This window comes from Cervus elaphus, chromosome 14, assembly GCF_910594005.1.
Source record: "Cervus elaphus chromosome 14, mCerEla1.1, whole genome shotgun sequence".
In the NCBI taxonomy this organism is placed as follows: domain Eukaryota; kingdom Metazoa; phylum Chordata; class Mammalia; order Artiodactyla; family Cervidae; genus Cervus; species Cervus elaphus.
The window spans coordinates 41,675,036-41,698,590 of record NC_057828.1 but is presented as its reverse complement, the minus strand read 5'-3'; the positions used below and the strand labels follow the sequence as shown (position 1 = coordinate 41,698,590).

Sequence of the window (23,555 nt, the reverse complement as noted above, 5' to 3'; positions counted from 1 at the left end):
TCATGCCAGTCAGAATGGCTGCTATCAAAAAGTCTACAAAAAATAAATGCTGGAAAGGGTACAGAGAAAAGGGAACCCTCTTACACTGTTGGTGGGAATGCAAACTAGTACAGCCACTATGGAGAACAGTGTGGAGGTTCCTTACAAAACTGGAAATAGAACTGGCATATGACCCAGCAATCCCACTGCTGGGCATACACACTGAGGAAACCAGATCTGAAAGAGATAACATGTACCCCAATGTTCACCGCAGCACTGTTTATAATAGCCAGGACATGGAAGCAACCTAGATGCCCATCAGCAGACGAATGGATAAGGAAGCTGTGGTACATATACACAATGGAATATTACTCAGTCATTAAAAAGAATACATTTGAATCAGTTCTAATGAGGTGGATGAAACTGGAGCCTATTATACAGAGTGAAGTAAGCCAGAAAGAAAAACACCAATACAGTATACTAATGCATGTGTATGGAATTTGGAAAGATGGTAACGATGACCCTATATGCGAGACAGCAAAAGAGACACCGATGTAAAAAATAGTCTTTTGGACTCTGTGGGAGAGGGCGAGGGCAGGATGATATGGGAGAATGGCACTGAAACATGTAAATTATCATATGTGAAACACATCGCCAGCCCAGGTTCGATGCATGAGACAGGGTGCTCAGGGGTGGTGCATTGGGATGATCCTGAGGGACGGGATGGGGAGGGAAGTGGGGGCGGGGCTCTGGATGGGGAACACATGTACACCCATAGCTGATTCATGTCAATGTTTGGCAAAAACCACTACAATATTGTAAAGTAATTAGCCTCCAATTAAATTAATTAATTTAAAAGAATAAAATAAAATAGACAAACACTTCACAAAAGAAAATTTACAAGTAGCCTATCGGGACATGAAATGATGCTCAGCGAAAAGGCAAATCAATACCACTGCATAGACATTACAATGACTACAATTAAAATAAAACTAACAATATCAAGTGTCGGTGAGTATGTGGAGCAACTAAAGCACTCACATTGCTGCCGGGAATAAAATTTGTACAACTACTTTGTAGAACAGCTTAGTGGTTTCTTAAAAATATTAAACATACACTTACCCAGTAATTCCACTCTTTTTAAGTAGAACTATAATTGATTTACAATGCTGTTAATTTCTGCTGCATAGCAAAGTGATTCTGTGATAACACAAAAACATTTTTCTTTAATATTCTTTTCCATTATGGTTTATCATAGGATATTGAATATAGCTTTCTGTGTTGTATAGTATGACCTTGTTGCTAATCCATCCTGTACAAAATAGCTTATATCCATTAACCCCAACCTTCTACTCCACCCATCCCACAACTCCTCCCACTTGGCAACCACAAGTCTGTTCTCTATATTTGTTAAGTGTATTTCTGTTTCATAGATAGGTTCATTTGTGTCATATTTAGATTCCACATATAAGTGATATATGGTATTTGTCTTTCTACTTTTGACTTACTTCAATTAGTATGATACTCTCTAGGTCCATCCATGTTGCTGAAAATGTCGTTATTTCATTCTTTTTTATGGCTGGGTGGTATTCCATAATATATATCCCACATCTTAATGCATTCAGCTGTTGATGGACATTTAGATTGCTTCCATGTCTCAGCTTTTATGAGTAGTCCAGCAATTCCACTCATAAGTATTTTTCCAAGTGAAATGAAAACATATGAACATAGAAAACTCATGCATAAATGTTTATGGCAGCTTTATCTGTTATCACCCCAAATTGGAGAAAACTAAAGTTCCATCAAAAGGTAAATGAATCAACAAAATATGACAGAACCACACAATGAAATACTATTCACCAATTTAAAAGAATGACCTAAAACATACAGCAGCAGGGAGGAATCTCAAAAATATCATGCTGAGCAGAAGCCAGACACCAGGAGTACTTACTGTATGATTCCATTTCACATAAAACTCAAAAGACAAATCTAACATATAGCAAAAAGCAGATCAGTGGTTTCCTAGAGCCAGGAGGAGGAAAACAGGGTGGAACTGACTAGAAAGGAACACAAGGGAACCTTTACAGGTGATAGAAATGTTCTTTATCTGGGTTGTGGTGGTAGTTGCATGAGTGTACATAATATCAAACTGATCAAATTGTACACTTAAAACACATTATCACCCTCCTCAAGCCTATAGTCTCAGATAGCTTCAAGTTGAAAGATAAGTTGAAAGAGAGGAAAGAAGGGTAGGGAAAGAGTATTAATTGTAAACAAACAACAACAACAAAAAATGATTTAAGATCTATGTCTAGGAAAAAGCTTTGACTGTAGTTATTTGTACATGGAATTAACTATAAGCAGATAGTTAAGCCTTAATGAGTTTAAGAAACTGTATTCCCAAAGATACAAAAAGCCTGGACTGAAAAAGCCTTCGTTAGAGTCTTAACACGTCCACAACCCTAAGTTTTTATAAGTAGACCACAAGCTATGAAAACTGTGCCTCTTCAGAGAAGGTTATAATCCCTCTTTTCCACTTCCCATATGACTTCGGGGAAATGGACAAGGAAGAAACTCCAAGAAGGTACTCCCAGAAGAAGAAATTCCCTGGGAGAACAATGGATAGCGGACAAGGGAGTTTCTCCTAGAAGGATTTAACCAAGAAACTTCTTTCTTTGCCATGCTAAGAAGTCTTCACAATGCCTGCCCAGTAGGATTCCATCATTGTTGTGGACCTGAGACTATTACATATTTCTCACTTTTACTTTTCTCATTCAGGGGTTTTTACTGCAGACAATAACTAATAATGCTGCACATAGCACTCAGGAAACTATTTGAAATCCTGAATAGATAGCTCAGACTGCTGACTACAAAATATTCTGGTTCAGAACACCATGCAGGGACTTTGTTGGCAACTGTGTGGAAATTCTTTTAACTAAAGTTTCAGCTGGATAACTTGAAACTAGTTGATAGCACCAGATCTATTTTAATGTCACCCTTAACTCCAAAACCAGATACAAGCTCCTCATGTCTTCTGTCCTTCATCTGAACAGGAATTTCTCCAACAGCAAAAGTTTCTATTAAGTCCATCGGCTCCACTGGGATCTACTAAATAGGGAATATGATTTGCATTATATAGTTCACTACAGGCACCATTGCCAGAAACTGTTTCACATAAACACACACACACACACACACACACACACACACACACACACACATCCCATGCACACCACTGTACAGGTAATCCAATTGGCTCTGGCTTTGTACATCATTATGGGTGTACATCATGAATGTGTAAGGAGGCTTAGACAAGTGATAATGTTGGTAACCCTAAGAAGAAACTAGCAAGAAGGAAGTGGAAAGCAATGGTTAACTTCACTGAGTGAGACTTCAGTTTTATAGCTATAAACTTCCTGAAAATCCAACAACTATTGGCTTTTATCACAGAAATTCCTGAAGGAAAAATAACTGCTAATCTGAAACTCAACAGCTACAAACCTACTTTTTAACCAATGAAGCATATTAATTTTATGTCATATTTTATATGGAGAAGGCAATGGCAACCCACTCCAGTACTCTTGCCTGGAAAATCCCACGGATGGAGGAGCCTGGTAGGCTGCAGTCCATGGGGTCGTGAAGAGTCGGACACGACTGAGTGACTTCACTTTCACTTTTCACTTTCATGCATTGGAGAAGGAAATGGCAACCCACTCCAGTGTTCTTGCCCGGAGAATCCCAGGGACGGGGGAGCCTGGTGGGCTGCCATCTATGGGGTTGCACAGAGTCAGACACGACTGAAGTGACTTAGCAGCAGCAGCAGTATTTTTATAGGGCTTATTAAGCGCCAAACGCTTTCCTCAATATTATATAGATATTAACTCATTTAATTTCATAACAATCTAATAAAGAAGGTAAATTATACCCATTTTACAGGTGAGGAAACTGAAGTATGTAAGGATTAAGAAATTTGCCCAAGATCACTGCTATTAAGTGGTGGAGCCAGTATTCAAGCCCAGGCAGTATGGCTCCAGAGTTTGTGCTATTAACCATTAGGCTGTACTGCTTTAAAATGTAATTTTTATATCTCTTATGCCCTTGTTAATGTAATTTATTAAGGCAATGTTTCTCAAGAATGCTTCTTAGTTATTTCAGAAGAACAGCTGCACTTTCAGCATGCTGCCTACTTCCTCCCCTTACTGCCTTTCTGCCAATCCTTTTCACTGTGCCATCTGGAACTGTCTTTATTGTTACCATATTACTCCAATACACTCATGCTCTAGTCTAAACAATAGCTCTCACCTCTGTGCCTTCATTTAAATCTAGTTCTTTCCTTCATGTCCCTCAAGTGGAAGAAAAGAGAATGAAAGTTAATGAAGTTTCCTTATTCCTCAGTTCTGCTTCAAACCAAAATCTACATTCAACTTCTACCTTCACATAAAACACTGCTTTGAAGCCTTCCGTCATCTGGTTATAGCACCTTCCTTTCTTCCTTGTTGCTGTCATTTACCAAATGCCCAGACACCCATCTCCAATACTCAGACACACACACTTTACTGTAGGTTTTAGCATCATGGTCTTCATCACCCTTAGATTCCATCACTATCCAGCAATACCAATGTATGTGAAGATGATGTACCCATTTCTCTTCATGTATTTAGTTTCCTCAGCTCTTATATTCAATGATTTTCACCTATGTCATTTGACCAATTTCTTTCTATGACAACATCCTAGACATATTTTATCTAGACTTGCTCCAACTGTAAATTACAAACTCTAATATTCCTGTTTATAATCACAAACTCTTATTCTTCCAATTCCTTTACTCACCTACTATGAATAATGCATTAAGATTCTTCAGTCTTACCCAGAACCTCATCCTTGAACCATCTCATTCTCCCCAAAGTTTACAGGTCCTTTTGGCTTCACTTTCTTCCCTTCTTCCAAAGATTTTACAGGTCATCTTTCCCACTATTATTTTTCCAATATCCTCAACTCTTGTCTTCCACCTGATAGATTCTGCATAATTCTGACTCAAAAACAATCCAAGTATTTACCTCTCAAAATCCCTAACTGCTGACTGTTTCCGGGAGTCATGCTATCCTGAAGCTTGGTGCAGATGGGATCTGTCCTCAATGGAGTCCTTCAATGTTGTCCACTTTCTCCTTTTCTCTTTCCTCACAGCAGTTATCCAAAATATCCTTCTCCTCAAACATCTTACACAACTTCCTTCTCTCCTATCCTCCTTACCATCCCTCTACCCTCATCCTGACTCCCAGTTCCTTCTCAGCCTACAGTCTTGTTTCTTACTTAAGAAAAAAAAAAAACAACTATGCCCATAGGCAATAAAATCTTCAAATGCACCTCTCCAGATACATACAAATGAAGCTCTATCTGCATGTACTAAAGCTTTTACTTTACTCTTGTCTCAGTGGAAGAAATAATTCTCCTTCTACTCAAGGATTACAACAATCACTCAAGAAATGTTGGAGAGGAAGAACAGAGAAAAGAAAAAGGAGAGGAAGACAGAGATGGAGGAAGGAGGGAGAAACAGATCCTGAAAGCCAGGAAGAATGAGAGTCTTAGAGAAATAAAGAAGAGTTTTGGTTTGTTTTAATGGTCATATTTTTATTTTTACTGTCAACAAGATAAATATATAGGTCTGGTTTGGACAGATACTCTGGAGATGGCTTATAGGATATGCTTCCATAGCAACTTTTAAAAGAACACCTATGTTAATAAGAATGTTAGAAGCTTATGGTCATATCACAGTTCAGGAATAAAACTGCATAGGAAATTGTTGTTTTAATTTTCTTTGAATTTTAAAACTAGGACCACATGAAAATACAATATTTCTATAATGTTAAAGTCACTTTAATTAAATAGTTCCACTTTGAATAGCAAAGCAACACATCCATATATCAATATAAAGAAAATTCCTAAGATTCATATCTGTAATATGCAATGAAATGAAGAGAACACTATTTCCTTTCTTATATAATTTTTAGTCTAATAAACAGTACTTCTTTTCCACATTAAAATTTCTACATTCAAATGCCACAAAGGGAAATTTTAGACTTGTTCAAGCAACGTCTTTACAGTGACCCCCAGTGGCAAAGAAATGAATCTGCCAGTTTTAGTAATACACATCTAGTGAACTTTCACATTGATAAAATTTGGATGACAAAAACAAGTTCCATTTTAATAGAACATTCATTGTTGCCAGTGTCTTCACATTTTTCTCCTTTATTCAAGTTTTCTAAAAGAGTTAAAATTCTATTTATCTATCTATATATTTATATCCATATTCAAGTTCTCAATCTATTCTTCCTATCTTTCATGATGAATTTCATAATCAAGCCAATTTTTCAGAATCAAGTCAATTTCATGATTGATCTCACAATCAAAATAATAACATGCTTTTGTTGCATGTTATTTTTCCCAACAAAAATAGCATATCAAGAAGTACATTTTTTGTAAAACAAAACAAAACAAAACTTTTCAAAGCCTGTAAGATGAATTTTTATTTTTAATTAGAGGATAATTGTTTCAAAACATTGTGTTGGTAACTGTTGTACAACAACATGAATCAGCCATAAGTATACAAATATCCCCTCCATCTTGAGCCTCCCTCCCCACCATTCTACACCTCTAGGTTATCACAGAGCACCAGGCTGGGTCCCCTGTGTTGTTCAGCAACTTCCCACTAGTTATCTATTTACTCATGGTAGTGTTACATGTCAATGCTATTTTCTCAAATCGCTCTATCCTCTCCTTCCCCTGCTGTGTCCACAAGTCCATTTAGTATGTATGTATCTCTTTTCCTGCCCTGCACATAGATTCATCAGTACCATTTTTCTAGATTGCATATATATGTGTTAATATACAATATTTTTCTCTGACTTACTTCATTTGTATAACAGGCTGTAGGTTCATCCACATCAGTTCAATTGACTGAAATTCATTCATTTTTATGGCTGAGTAATATTTCACTGTATATACGTACCACAACTTCTTTATCCAATCATTTGTCAATTGACATTTAGGTTGCTTCCATGTCCTGATTATTGCAGAGTGCCACAATAAACATTGAGGTATGTGTCTCTTTGAATTATGGTTTTCTCAGGGTATATGCCCAGTAGTGGGATAGCTAGGTCATATGGTAGCTTTATTGCTAGATTTTAAAGCAATCTCCATACTGGTTCCACAGTGGCTGCATCAATTTACGTTCCTATCAACAATGCAAGAAAGTTCCCTTTTCTCCATATGCTCTTGAGCACTTATTGTTTGTAGTTTTTTGATCACGGCCATTCTGATCAGTGTGAAGTGATACCTCATTGTAGTTTTGATTTGCATTTCTCTAATAATGAGCAATGCTGAGCATCTTCCATGTGTTTGTTGATCATTTGTATGTCTTCTTTGAAGAAATAGCTGTTTAGGTCTTCCAAGCATTTTTTGATTTGTTGTTCGTTTCTTTGATACTGAGTTTCATGAGCTGCTTATATATTTTGGAGATTAATCCTTTGTCAGCTGCTTCATTTACAATTATTTTCTCCCATTCTGAGGTTTTGTATCTGGTTTATAGTTTCCGTTGTTGTACAAATCTTTTATGTTTAAGTAGGCCTCATTTATTTTTTTTTATTTCCATTACTCTAGAAAGTGGGACAAAGAAGATCTTGCTGTGATTTATGTCAGAGTGCACTGCCTATGTTTTTCTCTAAAGGTTTTATAGTTTCTAGCCTTACATTTAGGTCTTTAATCTATTTTGAGTTTATTTTTGTGTATGGTGTTAGGAAGTGTTTTAATTTCATTCTTTTACACATAGCTGTCCAGTTTTCCCAGCACCACTTACTGAAAAGGTTGTCTTTTCTTCATTGTATATTCTTGCCTCCTTTGTCAAAGATAAGGTGCCCATAGATTTATGGGTTTATCTATGGGCTTTCTGTCTTGTTGCATTGATTTATATTTCTGTTTTTGTGCCACTGCTATACTGTCTTGATTACCATAGCCTTGTAGCACAGTGTGAAGTCATGAAGATTGTTTCCTCCAGCTTCATTTTTCTTTCTCAAGGTTGCTTTGGCTATTCAGGATCTTTTGCGTTTCCACACAAATTAAAATTTTTTGTTCCAGTTATGTGAAAAAATGCCATTGGTAATTTGCTAGGGATTGCATTGAATCTGTAGATTGCATTGGGTGTTATAGTCATTTTCATAATATTGATTCCTCCAATCCACGTACATGATATATTTCTCCATCAGGGTCTTATAGTTTTCTGCATACAGAATTTTGTCTCCTTCAGTTCAGTTCAGTTCAGTTCAGTTCAGTCGCTCAGTCATGTCCAACTCTTTGCGACCCCATGAATCGCAGCACGCCAGGCCTCCCTGTCCATCACCAACTCCCGGAGTTTACTCAAACTCATGCCCATCAAGTCAGTGATGCCATCCAGCCATCTCATCCTCTGTCATCCCCTTTTCCTCCTGCCCTCAGTCTTTCCAGCATCTTTTCCAATGAGTCAACTCTTCGCATGAGGTGGCCAAAGTAACAGAGTTTCAGCTTCAGCATCAGTCCTTCCAATGAACACCCAGGACTGATCTCCTTTAGGATGGACTGGTTGGATCTCCTTGCAGTCCAAGGGACTCTCAAGAGTCTTCTCCAACACCATAGTTCAAAAGCATCAATTTTTTGGCACTCAGCTTTCCTCACAGTCCAACTCTCACATCCATATATGACCACTGGAAAAACCATAATCTTGACCAGACGGACCTTTGTTGGCAAAGTAATGTCTCTGCTTTTTAATATTCTATCTAGGTTTGTCTCCTTAGGGAGGTTTATTCCTGGGTATTTTATTCTTTTTGTTGTAATGGTGAATGAAATTGCTTCCTTAATTTCTGATTTTTCGTTGTGAGTGGTGTTAATGAATAGGAATGCAAGGGATTTCTGTGTAATAATTTTGTATCCTGCAACATTACTAAATTCATTGATTAGCTCTAGTAATTTTCTGGTGGCATCTTTAGGGTTTTCTATCATGTCGTCTGCAAACAGTTTTGCTTCTTCTTATCCAATCTGGATTCCTTTTCTTTTTCTTCTCTGACTGCTGTGGCTAGGTCTTCCAAAGCAATGCTGAGTAATAGTGGCAAAGAGTAGGCATCCTTGTCTTATTCCTGATCCTAGTGGAAATGCTTTCAGTTTTTCACCATTGAATAATGTTTGCGGCAAGTTTGTCATATATGGCCTTTATTATGTTGAGGTAGTTTCCTTTTATGCCCATTTTCTGGAGAGTTTTTTATCACAAATGGATGCTGAATTTTGTTGAAAGCTTTCTCTGCATCTAATGAGATGATCATATGTTTTTTAGCTTTCAGTGTGTTATTATGGTGTATCATACTGATTGATTTACATAAAGAATCCTTGCATCCCTGGGATAAACCCCATTTTATTATGGTGTATGATCCCTTTTATTGTGTTGTTGGATTCTGGCTGCAAGTATTTTGTTTAGGATTTCTGCTTCTATGTTCATCAGGATACTGACCTGTAGTTTTCTTTCATTTTTGATATCTTTGTCTGGTTTTGGTATCAGGGTGATGGTGGCCTCATAGAATGAGTATGGGAGTGTTCTTCCCACTGCAATTTTTTGAAAGTTTGAGAAGAATAGGTGTTAGCTCTTCTCTAAATGTTTGATAGAATTTGCCTACGAAGCCATCTGGCCCTGGGCTTTTGTTTGTTGAAAGATGTTTGCTCACAGTTTTCATTTCAGTACTTATAGCTCTGTTCATATTTTTTATTTCTTCCTGGTTCAGTCTTGGAAGCCTGTACTATTTCTTAGAATTTGTCCATTTCTTCCAAGTTTTCCATTTTATTGGCATATAGTTGCTCACAGTAGTCTCTTATGATTCTTTGTATTTCTGCACTGTCTGTTGTAACTTCTTTTTCATTTTTAATTTTATTGACTTAAGTCTTCTCTCTTTTTTTCTCAATGAGTCTGGCTAATGGTTTGTCAATTTTGTTTATCTTCTTAAAGAACCACTTTTCAGTTTTATTGATCTTTGCTATTGTTGTCTTCATTTCTTTTTCATTTATTTCTGCTCTGATCTTTATGATTTCCCTCCTTTACTAACTTTGAGACTTTTTGTTCTTTTTCTAGTTGCTTTCGGTGTAAGCTTAGGTTCTTTGTTTGATGTTTTTCTCATTTCTGGCGGTACAGTTGTATTGGTATAAATTTCCCTCTCAGAATTGCTTTTGCTGCATCCCATAGATTTTGGGTCATTGTGTTTTCATTGTCATTTGCTTCTAGGTAAATTATTTTATTTCCTCTTTGATTTCTTCAGTGGAAAAGGGATGGCAATCCACTCCAGTATTCTTGTCTGGAGAATCCCATGGACAGGGGAGCCTGGCGGGCTGCAGTCCATGAGGTCACAAAGAGTCAGACATGACTGAAGTGACTAAGCACAGCACAGCACATTTTTTAATTTCCTCTTTGATTTCTTCAGTGGCTATTTAGAAGTATACTGTTTAGTCTCTGTGTTTGTGTTAAGTTTTTTTTCCTGCTATTGATATCTAATTTCATAGCATTGTGGTGAGAAAAGGAACTTGATATGATTTCAATTTATTTAAATTTACTGAGACTTGATTTGTGACCCAAGATGTGATTTGTCTTGGAGAATTCTCCATGTGCACTTAGGAGAAAAAAGTGTACTGTGCTGCTTTTGGATGGAATGTTCTATAGATATCAATTAGGTCCATCTGACTTAATGTGTCATTTAAGACTTTTGTTTCTTAATTAATTTTCTGTCTGGATGATGTGTCCATTGGTGTAGGTGGGATGTTAAGTCCCTTACTGTAGCACTTGTGTTTGTTTTTGTTTAATTTGTGGACAAAGACTTACAGACAAGTGCAAAAGTAAGTCCTCTTTTGCAACCCACAACTCATTGTTCAGTATGAGTTTTGATACAGATAAGAAGGAACATGATGAAGAAAAAAAAAAATAAATAAAGTCCCTTACTACAGTCCATGGGGTCACAAAGAGTTGGACATGACTGAAGCAACTGAGCTTGCATTATTGAGTTACTGTCAATTTCCCCTTTTATAGTTGTTAGAATTTGCCTTATGTATTGATGTGCTCCTATGTTGGGTACATAAATACTTACAATTGTTATATCTTCTTGAATTGATCCCTTAATGGTTATGTAGTATCATTCCTTATCTTTTGTAACAGTTCTTATTTTAAAATCTGTTTGTCTGATATGAGTATTGGTACTCCTAATTTCTTCTGATTTCCTTTTGCATGGAATATCTTTTTCCATCCTCTCACTTTCAGTGTATGTGTGTCCTTAGGTCTGAAGTGGCTATCTTGTAGGCAGCATGTACTCAGGTCTTGTTTCTGTATCCATTCAGCCAGTCTGTGTCTTATGGTTAGGGTATTTAATCCATTTACATTTAAAGTAGTTATCAATATGTATGTTCCTATTGCCATTTTCTTAAATGTTTTGAGTTTGTTTTGTGGGTCTTTTTCTTCTTTTACATTTCCTGCCTAGAGAAGTTCCTTTAGTATTTGTTGTAAGGCTGTCTCTTAGACCTTGCTTGTCTATAAAGCTTTTAAAATCTCCAGCAAACTGAATGAGATCCTTGGTGGGTAGAGTAATTTTGGTTGTACGTTTTTCCCTTTCATCACTTTAAATGTATATCCTCTGACCTGCAGAATTTCTGCTGAAAATTTAGATGATAGCCTTACAGGGATTACTTTGTATGTTATTTTTTGCTTTTCCCTTGCTGCTTTTAATACTTTTGTATTTAGTATTTATTAGTTTGTTTAATATGTATCTTGGGGTGTTTCTCCTAGGGTTTATCTTGTATAGAACTCTCTGCACCTCCTGTACTTGGGTGGCTATTTCCTTTCCCATGTTAGGGAAGTTTTTGAATATATCTCTTCAAATATTTCTTAGATCCTTTCTCTTTCTCTTCTGGGTACCCTATACTTCAAATGTTGGTGCATCTAATATTGCCCCAGAGGTGTCTGAGACTGTTCTCAATTCTTCTCACTCTTTATTTCACTGATAGGCAGTTATTTCCACCAGTCTATCTTCCAGCTCACTGATCCATTTTTCTGTCTCAGTTATTCTGCTACTGATTCTTTCTATAGTATATTTAATTTCAGTAATTATGCTTTCCATTGCTTTTTATTTAGCCTTTATTTCTTCTAGGTCTGTGTGTTAAAAGTACTAAACGTTTCTTGCATTTTGTCCATTTTAAAGATTTTAGAACTTCTTTACTATCATTATTCTAAATTATTTTTCAGATAGGTTACCTATTTCCTTTTCATTTATTTGCTCCTTCATCTATAACAATTTTCTGTCTTTTTTTTTTTTTTTTGATGGGTGGGACTGTGTTCTTGTCTCACTAGGTGTTTGGCCTGAGGTTTCCAGCAGTGGTGTTTGCAGGCAATTGGATGGAGGCAGGTCTTGGTGTTGAGATGTGGACCTCTGGGATACTTCACTCTAATTAATATTCCCTGGTGCCTGACATTATTAGTCCAGCAGTTCAGACTAAGCACTCCTGCCACAGGACCTCAGGCTTGACCCCTGGCCCACTGCTGTCGTGTTTCCAACTCTGAGATTCAACATACTTTTCTATGATATACATAAATCTAGACATACTTTATATGTGACATATAAATCTAGATAAAATCTTAGATATAATTCTAAGATTCAACACTCATTTTTAAAGCTCAGGTGGAAGTTTCTTCTACACCTGGGCAAGCCTATTTATAAATTGCAGATGAACTACTCTCTTTGCAAAGAGGCTAATTTCTAACATAAGATTTAACAAGCTTATTTGAATTGTATATGCATCAAAATCTTAAAATTCAAGTAAAAATGCAGAATAGCAACATGAATTTGAAACATGTATCTGTAATTTTCAGACTTCAGACTATAATATTATGATGATATATTTCATACATCTCCTATCAAAGTTCTGACACACAGGACTGTAAGATCATATGTATCTGTGATCCCTGCTTTCATTACAGTAGACATCTAATGTATTCCTTATTTAAGCCTAGTAATAGTAGATGTTTAAGAATAAACAGAAATGACGTAAAACAACTTTGTCAAAGACCATAAACATTTTAGTCTCTGTTCCTAGCATTTTCTCCATTTGGGGGAGGGGGAAAGCTAACCTAATTGATTTTAAGAATCTTACTTATGTTAAAAAAAAAATAAGCTCAAAATCATATCCCTTAAGAATTCAAAACATGTCTTCTATGAGATAACACTCATAGAAACCCACCAGGCTCCATGGACAGTGGCGTCTGGCAGGCTACAGTTAACACTGATATAAGTGTTATGAGTCCATGGACAGCTAACACTCAAAGAAGCCCTCCAGGCTCCACGGACCGAGGAGCCTAGCAGGCTACAATGCATGGAGTCACAAAGAGTTGGACATGACTGAGAAACTAACTCAACATGAGTTAACACACTCAGTTATTTCTTCTTAAAAAATAACACAGCTGACTTCCTGGGTGGCAGAGTGGTAAAGAATCCACCTGCCAATGCAGGAGATGCAAGAGACTAGGGTTTGATCCCTGGAGTAGGAAATGGTAACACACTCCAGTGTTCTTGCCTGGAAAATTCCATAGACAGAGGAGCCTGGTGGCCTATAGTCCATGGGATCCCCAACAGTCAGACACAACTGAGCATGCACATGCATAAATATTAATTGATTTGACCCTATATGCAAAACAGAAAAAGAGACACAGAAGTACAGAACAGACTTTTAAACTCTGGGAGAAGGTGAGGGTGGGATGTTTCAAAAGAACAGCATGTATATTATCTATAGTGAAACAGATCACCAGCCCAGGTGGGATGCATGAGACAAGTGCTCAGGCCTGGTGCACTGGGAAGACCCAGAGGAATCGGGTGAAGAGGGAGGTGGGAGGGGGGATCGAGATGGGGAATACATGTAACTCCATGGCTGATTCATGTCAATGTATGACAAAACCCACTGCAATGTTGTAAAGCAATTAGCCTCCAACTAATAAAAAAAAAATTAATTGATTTGACCAATACCAGGTAGGATTTGTACTCTTGATTTAATTATTTAATGTCTACAATTGACTCTCAGTGTCTGTGGATGCAAAATCTGCAGGTGAGGAGGGCAAACTGTATTCATGGCATTATGTCATTTTACATCAAGGACTTGAACGTCTGTGGATTGTGGTATCTGCATAGCTTCTGGCAATAAATCCACCAAGAGCACTAAGGGACAATTGTATTAGCTTAAATATGTGACCATTTTCAAAAGAGTTAAAAATTTCAAGGTAAAACAGGAATCCAGTGAGGCAAAGAGAATAGACTCAAGGAAAGAGACACTGCCTGGAAAATAGGTTTCTTCTATGAATTGCTCTTACATGTGCATTTTATAACCATATTCATCATATTCTGAATGCTGACTTAATGCCTGGATGCTAGAAGCTTCTGTTTGACTTAGCAGCACCTCCATAACCAGATAGAAAAGTAAACTGTGTCGGCAATTGCTAAGTGTTGCCCAAGGTTAATGAGCATCAGTTTACATCACCTATTAACTAATTTCCAGACTGATTATGAAGACTTTTGGAAAGGCAAAACCTTGAGGAAGTAGGCTGGACAAATAAAGAAGTCTGCCTCCAGCTTCCTGGTAAATGCTGACCAATTCACAAATTTCATCTCAAGAGAAAATGGTGCCTTCTTTCCCATCCAGAAATCTAACACTCCTCTTAGAAGTGATTTTCATCCTCCAGGAAGACTTCTGGTCATGCTAGAAATGAAATTCATTTGCTGTGAAATAAATCACCATAAAAAAATTTCCAGACACATTTGTCTCCCTCGTAAGGCCTCTGAACAGCCCTCTATTGCAGATGACAAGCTTGATGGGTAATGCTTAAATACCGCTGTGCCCAGAAGTTAAAAGGCACAATGAGAGACTTCATGGGTAATGATCTCATGTTCAAGTAATAAATCAGTATCATTGTTGGCACCGACTCTTCTGCTTTTTATACAGAAAATATTGAGTGCCTCTTTATGATGAACTGCTTAAGGAGGGTACAGCAGTATCTATAAAACACACAGATGTTAGTGTCACCTCAGGTCATGTTGAACAGTGGCGTAAACATAGTGTCTTCATTTTGTGACCCTTAGAACCTATCAGGAGAGGTGGGTATTACATTACCATAAATAAACTCAATATGTTGAAAGCTATCTCTCCACCAATCAATCTAACCAGCTATTGTCATCTGTATCCATATCATCTGCCTTTCCTATTCTTAAAATTGGGAACAATTTAATTCTCTTCTATCTTTGGCGAGAATTCCCACGGGTGCCCATAAAACATTTCCACTCCCCTGGGATTTTTCTCATATATTTACACTGTCTTTATCCTGTTTCTCCTACATTTATTCTATTTCTATTCTTATTTACCAATTTTATCTCTCTTATGGTCAGTTCTCATCAACACACAAATATGCTATTAATAATGCTCATCTTTCAAAAACATTCTCTGATTTTAAATGACTAATGCCCTATTTTTCTCTCTCTCTCTACAATGAAACTTGGAAAAGCTGTCTGTATTCTGTCTCCACATCCAAGTTGCTTTGGAACCTTCTACACTTTCTATTTTTGCTTTATTGACTATGCCAAAGCCTTTGACTGTGTGGATCACAACAAACTGTGGAAAACTGTTCAAGAGATGGGAGTACCAGACCACCTGACCTGCCTCCTGAGAAATCTGTATACAGGTCAGGAAGCAACAGTTAGAACTGGACATGGAGCAACAGACTGGTTCCAAATAGGAAAAGGAGTATGTCAAGGCTGTATACTGTCACCCTGCTTATTTAACTTATATGCAGAGTACATCATGAGAAATGCTGGGCTGGATGAAGCACAAGCTGGAATCAAGATTGCAGGGAGAAATATCAATAACCTCAGATATGTAGATGACATCACCCTTATGGCAGAAAGTGAAGAAGAACTAAAGAGCCTCTTGATGAAAATGAAAGTGGAGAGTGAAAAAGCTCGCTAAAAGCCCCACATTCAGAAAACTAAGATCATGGCATTCAGTCCCATCACTTCATGGCAAATAAATGGGAAAACAGTGGCTGACTTTAATTTTGGGGGCTCCAAAATCACTGCAGATTGTAACTGCAGCCATGAAATTAAAAGATGCTTACTCCTTGGAAGGAAAGTTATGACCAACCTAGATAGCATATTAAAAAGCATAGACATTACTTTGTCAACAAAGGTCCATCTAGTCAAGGCTATGGTTTTTCCAGTAGTCATGTATGGATGTAAGTGTTGGACTATAAAGAAAGCTGAGCGCCAAAGAATTGATGCTTTTGAACTGTGGTGTTGAAGACTCTTGCGAGTCCCTTGGACTGCAAGGAGATCCAACCAGTCCATCCAAAAGGAGATCAGTGCTATTCTCTCAGATTATTCCATATTATCAAGTGTGAAACAGATCACCAATCCAGGTTGGATGCATGAGACAAGTGCTCAGGGCTGGTGCACTGGGATGACCCAGAGGGATGGGATGGGGAGGGAGGTGGGAGGGGGGTACAGGATGGGGAACACAAGTAAATCCATGGCTGATTCATGTCAATGTATGGCAAAAACCACTACAATATTGTAAAGTAATTAGCCTCCAAATAATAAAAATAAATGAAAAAAAAAAAAAAAAGATCAGTCCTGAGTGTTCATTGGAAGGACTGATGTTGAAGCTGAAACTCCAATACTTTGGCCACCTGATGAGAAGAACTGACTCATTTGAAAAGACCCTGATGCTGAGAAAGATTGAAGGCAGGAGGAGAAGGGGACGACAGAGGATGAGATGGTTGAATGGTATCACCGACTCAATGGAGATGTGTTTGAGTAAACTCTGGGGGTTGGTGATGGACAGGGAGGCTTGGCATGCTGTGCTCCATTGGGTCGCAAAGAGTTGGACACAAGTGAGCAACTGAACTGAACTGAACACTTTCCTACCAAACCTTTCTTACCAAGTTCTGCAATGGTTTTCATGTGCCAAATCCAGTAGTCAATTCTCTACCCTCATCACCATTAGATGAGAACATAAAAGTCTGGTTTAGATATAAAAATTGAAAGTAATGATGACTTAAAGACAGTTCAGGACTATTTTCTGTCTACTACTGAATCTTCCTCCCCTGGTTCCTCACATAGGAGTACTGTAAGTTTGAAGCCGAACACAAGCTGTGAGGGCTGGGGAAACTGCCAAGTAAGAGGGGCAAAGAAATATGAATGCACTGCCTTTTATGCCATTCGGTTGAGTGCACCACTTCACTACAATGTAAGGGAAATCCTAATACCCCATAGTTACCAAATCCTGTGTTTCATTTCTTATGGTGTTACTGGGCTTCCTTAAAATGAGCAGTAGAATTGGCCTTGATGTACCAAATCACCCTCTTGATCTCTCAGTAGCATTTGACACAGCCAATCACAGTATCTTTCCTGAAACCCTCTTTACACATGGCTTCTGGAATACAATACTCACTTGGGTTTCCACCCGAGATTCTTCTCAGTCACCTTTGCTGTTTCTCTTCCCCTTCACCACTACTAAAATACCAGGAAGCCCCAATGCAACTTCCTTGGCCTTGTTTCCTTCTTTATCAACATTTATGTACGTGATCTCAACTCAATTAGTCTCAAGAAGTTAGACACTATCTGAATTGGTTCCTAGGAATGTAACAACAAATTACCGCGAACCTATGGACACCTTATCTTTGACAAAGGAGGCAAGGATATACAATGGAAAAAAGACAACCTCTTTAACAAGTGGTGCTGGGAAAACTGGTCAACCACTTGCAAAAGAATGAAAGTAGAACACTTTCTAACACCATACACAAAAATAAACTCAAAATGGATTAAAGATCTAAATGTAAGACCAGAAACTATAAAACTCCTAGAGGAGAACATAGGCAAAACACTCTCCGACATAAATCACAGCAAGATCCTCTATGACCCACCTCCCAGAATATTGGAAATAAAAGCAAAACTAAACAAATGGGATCTAATGAAACTTAAAAGCTTTTGCACTACAAAAGAAACTATAAGTAAGGTGAAAAGACAGCCGTCAGATTGGGAGAAAATAATAGCAAATGAAGAAACAGACAAAGGATTAATCTCAAAAATATACAAGCAACTCCTGCAGCTCAATTCCAGAAAAATAAATGACCCAATCAAAAAATGGGCCAGAGAACTAAACAGACATTTCTCCAAAGAAGACATACAGATGGCTAACAAACACATGAAAAGGTGCTCAACATCACTCATTATTAGAGAAATGCAAATCAAAACCACAATGAGGTACCATTACACACCAGTCAGGATGGCTGCTATCCAAAAGTCTACAAGCAATAAATGCTGGAGAGGCTGTGGAGAAAAGGGAACCCTCTTACACTGTTGGTGGGAATGCAAACTAGTACAGCCACTATGGAAAACAGTGTGGAGATTCCTTAAAAAACTGGAAATAGAACTGCCATATGACCCAGCAATACCACTTCTGGGCATACACACTGAGGAAACCAGATCTGAAAGAGACACATGCACCCCAATGTTCATCGCAGCACTGTTTATAATAGCCAGGACATGGAAGCAACCTAGATGCCCACCAGCAGACGAATGGATAAGGAAGCTGTGGTACATATACACCATGGAATTTTACTCAGCCGTCAAAAAGAATTCATTTGAACCAGTCCTAATGAGATGGATGAAACTGGAGCCCCTTATACAGAGTGAAGTAAGCCAGAAAGATAAAGAACATTACAGCATACTAACACATATATATGGAATTTAGAAAGATGGTAACGATAACCCTATATGCAAAGCAGAAAAAGAGACACAGAAATACAGAACAGACTTTTGAACTCTGTGGGAGAAGGTGAGGGTGGGATGTTTCAAAAGAACAGCATGTATACTATCTATGGTGAAACAGATCACCAGCCCAGGTGGGATGCATGAGACAAGTTCTCCGGCCTGGTGCACTGGGAAGACCCAGAGGAATCGGGTGGAGAGGGAGATGGGAGGGGGGATCGGGATGGGGAATAAGTGTAAATCTATGGCTGATTCATATCAATGTATGACAAAACCCACTGGGAAAAAAAAAAAAAATTAAAAAAAAAAAAAAGAACAGTTGCTAAAAAAAAAAAAAAAAAAACAATAGGAATTTATTTTCTTATAATCCTGGAGCCCAGAAGTCTGAAATTAGGTGTCAGTACATTCCCTCAAATCATTCCCTCAAATCATTCCCTCAAAGGCTCTAGAGGAGGACCCTTCCTTGCCTTTCCAAACTCTACAGGCTCCTGGAGTTCCTTGGCTATGGCTGTATAGCTCCAATCTCTATCTCCATCTTTACATGGCCTTCTTTGTGTTTCTCTCAAATCTCCCTTTGTCTTCCCCTACAAAGACACTAGTCATTGGATTTTAGAAGCATTGTAAATCCAGGAATATATATCTTAAGATTCTTAATTACATCAAGACTCTATTTCCAAATAGGGATGCATTCACAGGTATCAGGGGTTAGATCTTAGACATATCTTTAGGGGGGATATAATTTGACTCACTACACTGCCTTGAGGCTAATATCTCCCAGATTCGTAACTTTAGCTTGAAACTCTCCCTTGAATTCTAGTCTCTAACATCACTACTTAGGCAACTAATAAACATCTCAAATTTTATATGTCCAAAAGGGAACACTTGATTCCCCAAAACATGTTTCTCTCCTAATATTCCCAATCTTAGTAAATGGCATCACCATTGAAACCCTTGGAGTCAACTTGGACTCCTTTCTTTTACTCACAGCAAGTCATCAGTAAACCATCAGCTCTGCTTTCAAAATATATCTTGAATCTGACAGCTTCTTCCCTCTGTACCATTATTCTCTTATTCTAAGCCACATCATCCCTCTCTCCACTGGATCTCTTTGCAAGAGTAATGTAACTGATGCCCTTGTTAATACTTGTGCCTCTCTTCTAGTCACTTCTTCTCACAGCAGCCAGACTGACTTATGAAAACATAAATCAGATATTGTCTCTACACTCAAAACCCTCCAGCAGCTGCTCATCACACTTTGAACAAAATACAAAGTCTCTGCCATGGCCTAGAAGACCCTACATGATCTGGGCCCACCTACCTCTCTGACTGCAGAGAGTACTTTTCTTCCTCTGAGCTCCATCCTTGATGGCTTTCTTGCTGTTCCTTAACATGTCAAGCCAGTTGTATTGCAGTCCTTTGTGCCTGCAGTCCCCTCTACCTGGAATGCACCACCTACAGATATTCACAGGGCTTGTTCCCTCATTGAGCAGTCCTCTGCTTTTGTGCTGCTTCCATGGACCATCTACTAAAATAGCATCCCCAGTATCTCTCTCTTCCTTTCTCCTATTTTATTTTTCTTCATATCACTTATGACAAGTGGATAGTTGATCTGTTTCCCCCATTTGGATGTGAATTTCATAAGGCCAACATTGGTTTGTTACACTGTATTCATGACGTCCAAATTGATGTATGGCATATAGGAGTTGCTCATTAACTACTTGTTAAAAAAATAAACAAGCAACTACAACAATATTTTTAAATCAGTTAAGGCAATGTAGCCATATTGAAAACTGTTAGGAAAAGTAAATCACATTAAACCAGTTGAAGATAATATTCACCAAATGCTTTGGGAAAATAATGAAGCATTCAGATGCAAATGTTAACATGAATGCTTCCAAACCAATTTTTTCTCCAGTATTTATAATACTGTTGATGTGAGAAAGATAAATGATACAATGGCAAATTACACCTACTGGTATTAGAGACAGGTAGGCTCACATCATGTTCTGCTACTCACCAGCTATTATAACCATGAGCAAGTTCCATAGCTTCTCGAAGCTTCGTCTTTCAGTCACTCAGTCAGGTTCAACTCATTGCGACCCCAGGGGCTGCAGCACGCCAGGCTTTCCTGTCCTTCATTATCACCCGGAGCTTGGTCAAACTCATGTTCATCCAGTCAGTGATGACATCCAAACATCTGACCCTCTGTCATCCCCTTCTCCTTCTGCTTTCAATCTTTCCCAGCATCAGGATCTTATCTGATGCTCTTCACATCGGTGGCCAAAGTACTGGAGTTTCAGCATCAGTCCTTCCAATAAATATTCAGGGTTGATTTACTTACTTTACAATTGACTAGTTTGATCTCCTTGTACCCCAGGGGATTCTCAATAGTCTTCTCCAACACCACAGTTCAAAAACATCAATTCTTCAGCGCTCAGCATTCTTTATGGTCCAACTCTCACATTCATACATGACTACTGGAAAAAACATAGCTTAGACTAGATGGACCTTTGTTAGCAAAGTAATGTCTCTGCTTTTTAATATGCTGTCTAGGTTAGTCATAGCTTTACTTCCAAAGAAAAGCATCTTTTAATTCCGTGGCTGCAGTCACCATCCACAGTGATTTTGCAGCCCAAGGAAATAGTCTGTCACTGTTTCCTTGTTCCCCATCTATTTGCCATGAAGTGATGGGACCAGATGCCATGTCTTCGTTTTTTAATTTTGAGGTTTAAGCCAGCCTTTTCACTTTCCTCTCTCACCATCATCAAGAGGCTCTTTAATTCCTTTTCACTTTCTGCCAAAGGGGGGTTTCATCTGCATATCTGAGGTTATTGATATTTCTCCTGGCAATTCCAGCTTGTGATTCATCCAGCCCAGCAATTCTCATGATGTACTCTGCATAAAAGTTAAATAAGCTGGGTGACAATATATAGCCTTGACTTACTCCTTTCCCAATTTTGAACCAGTTGTTGTTCCATGTCCACTTCTGACTGTTATTTCTAGACCCACATACAGGTTTCTCAGGAGGCAGGTAAGATGGTCTGGCATTTCCATCTCTTTAAGAATTTTCATAGTTTGTTGTGATCCACACAGTCAAAGGCTTTAGCATAGTCAATGAAGCAGAAGTAGATATTTTTTTGGAATTCTCATGCTTTTTCTGATTCAACAGATATTGGCAATTTAATCTCTGGTTCCTCTGCCTTTTCTAAATCCAGCTTGTACATCTGGAAGTTCTTGGTTCACATACTTTTAAGTCTAGCTTGGAGGATTTTGAGCATTACTGAAAGGTTGTTGCTACCATCCGTGAATGACGCCAGGATTTGTGGCCTCGGGAGAAGAATTTGTTCCAGGGCCAGTGACAAGGCTTGATCGCTCAGAGCTTTTTGTGTAATAAAGTTTTATTAAAGTATAAAAGAGAGAGAAATCTTCTGACATAGACATCAGAAGGGGACAGAAAGAATACCTCCTTGTTAGTTTTTAGCAAGGAGTTATATACCTATTGCTACTGCTAAGTCACTTCAGTCGTGTCCGACTCTATGCGACCCCATCCCTGGGATTTTCCGGGCAAGAACACTGGAGTGGGTTGCCATTTCCTTCTCCAATGCATAGAAGTGAAAAGTGAAAGTGAAGTTGCTCAGTCATGTCCAACTCTTCGCGACCCCATGGACTACAGCCTACCAGGCTCCTCTGTCCATGGGATTTTCCAGGCAAGAGTACTGGAGTGGGGTGCCATTGCCTTCTCCGATATACCTATTAGCAAACTGCTAATTAAGAGAAAGGAAATGCCTCAAAACTGAGAGATTTGCACCAGGCCCCTCACCCACAACATGCATTTTAAGATAACATTGGCACAAGGTGAGTCATCGCAGGCCATAAAAAAATTGACATGAATCTTGAAGAAAAGCAGATTTCCAAACAAATGCAGAGTTCAACATAGCTTTAAAAAGACATTTCCATGAGAAAAATGCATTGGTTAGCACAAGGTTTGAGATAAAGTTAAGGTGGAACCAGGTGTCACCATGCAATACAGGATAAGAAGAGAAAATAATAAAAACATCAGCCACTTGCAGTTTTATTTCCTTCTGCAGTCTGGGGGCCTCTGACCTCCCTACCAAGGCTATTAACACTCTCATTAGCTTGCTAGCATGTGAAATGAGTGCAATTGTGCAAGAGTTTGAGCATTCTTTGGCATTACCTTTCTTTGGGATTCCAGTGAAAACTGACTTTTTCCAGTCCTGTGACCACTGCTGAGTTTTCCAAATTTGCTGGCATTGAGTGCAGCACTTTCACAGCATCATCTTTTAGGATCTGAAATAGCTCAGCTGGAATCCATCACCTCCACTAGCTTTGTTTGTAGTGATGCTTCCTAAGGCCCACTTGACTGCACTCCAGCATGTCTGGCTCAAGGTGAGTAATCACACCATCATGGTTATCTGGGTCATGAAGATCTTTTTTGTATAGTTCTTCTGTGTATTACTGCCACCTTTTCTTAATATCTTCTGTTTCTGTTAGGTGCATACCATTTCTGTCCTTACTGCACCATCTTTGTATGAAATGTTCCCTTGGTATCTCTAATTTTCTTGAAGAGACTATTGTCTTTTTCATCTATTGTTTTCTTCTATTTCTCTGCATTGTTCATGTAGGAAGGCTTTTTACTCTCTCCTTGCTATTCTTTGGAAGTCTGAATTCAGATGGGTATGTCTTTCCTCTTCTCCTTTGCCTTTT

At 38.3% G+C, this 23,555-nt stretch overlaps 1 protein-coding gene, 1 long non-coding RNA gene and 1 other non-coding gene across 13 annotated transcripts in view; 1 reads left to right on the top strand and 2 right to left on the bottom strand.

The window, feature by feature from the left end:
• Positions 1-23,555, bottom strand: part of DNM3 (dynamin 3) — a 622,348-nt gene that overhangs the window by 406,122 nt on the left and 192,671 nt on the right. The window lies entirely within an intron of this gene.
• LOC122708305 lies at positions 5,422-12,102 on the bottom strand. The gene is made up of 3 exons (XR_006345108.1): positions 11,590-12,102; positions 7,983-7,988; positions 5,422-5,431 (listed from the first exon to the last, which is right to left on the bottom strand). It is a non-coding gene; the product is annotated as an uncharacterized LOC122708305 (long non-coding RNA).
• On the top strand, positions 10,818-10,944 carry LOC122708390. The gene has a single exon (XR_006345170.1). It is a non-coding gene; the product is annotated as a small nucleolar RNA SNORA40 (small nucleolar RNA).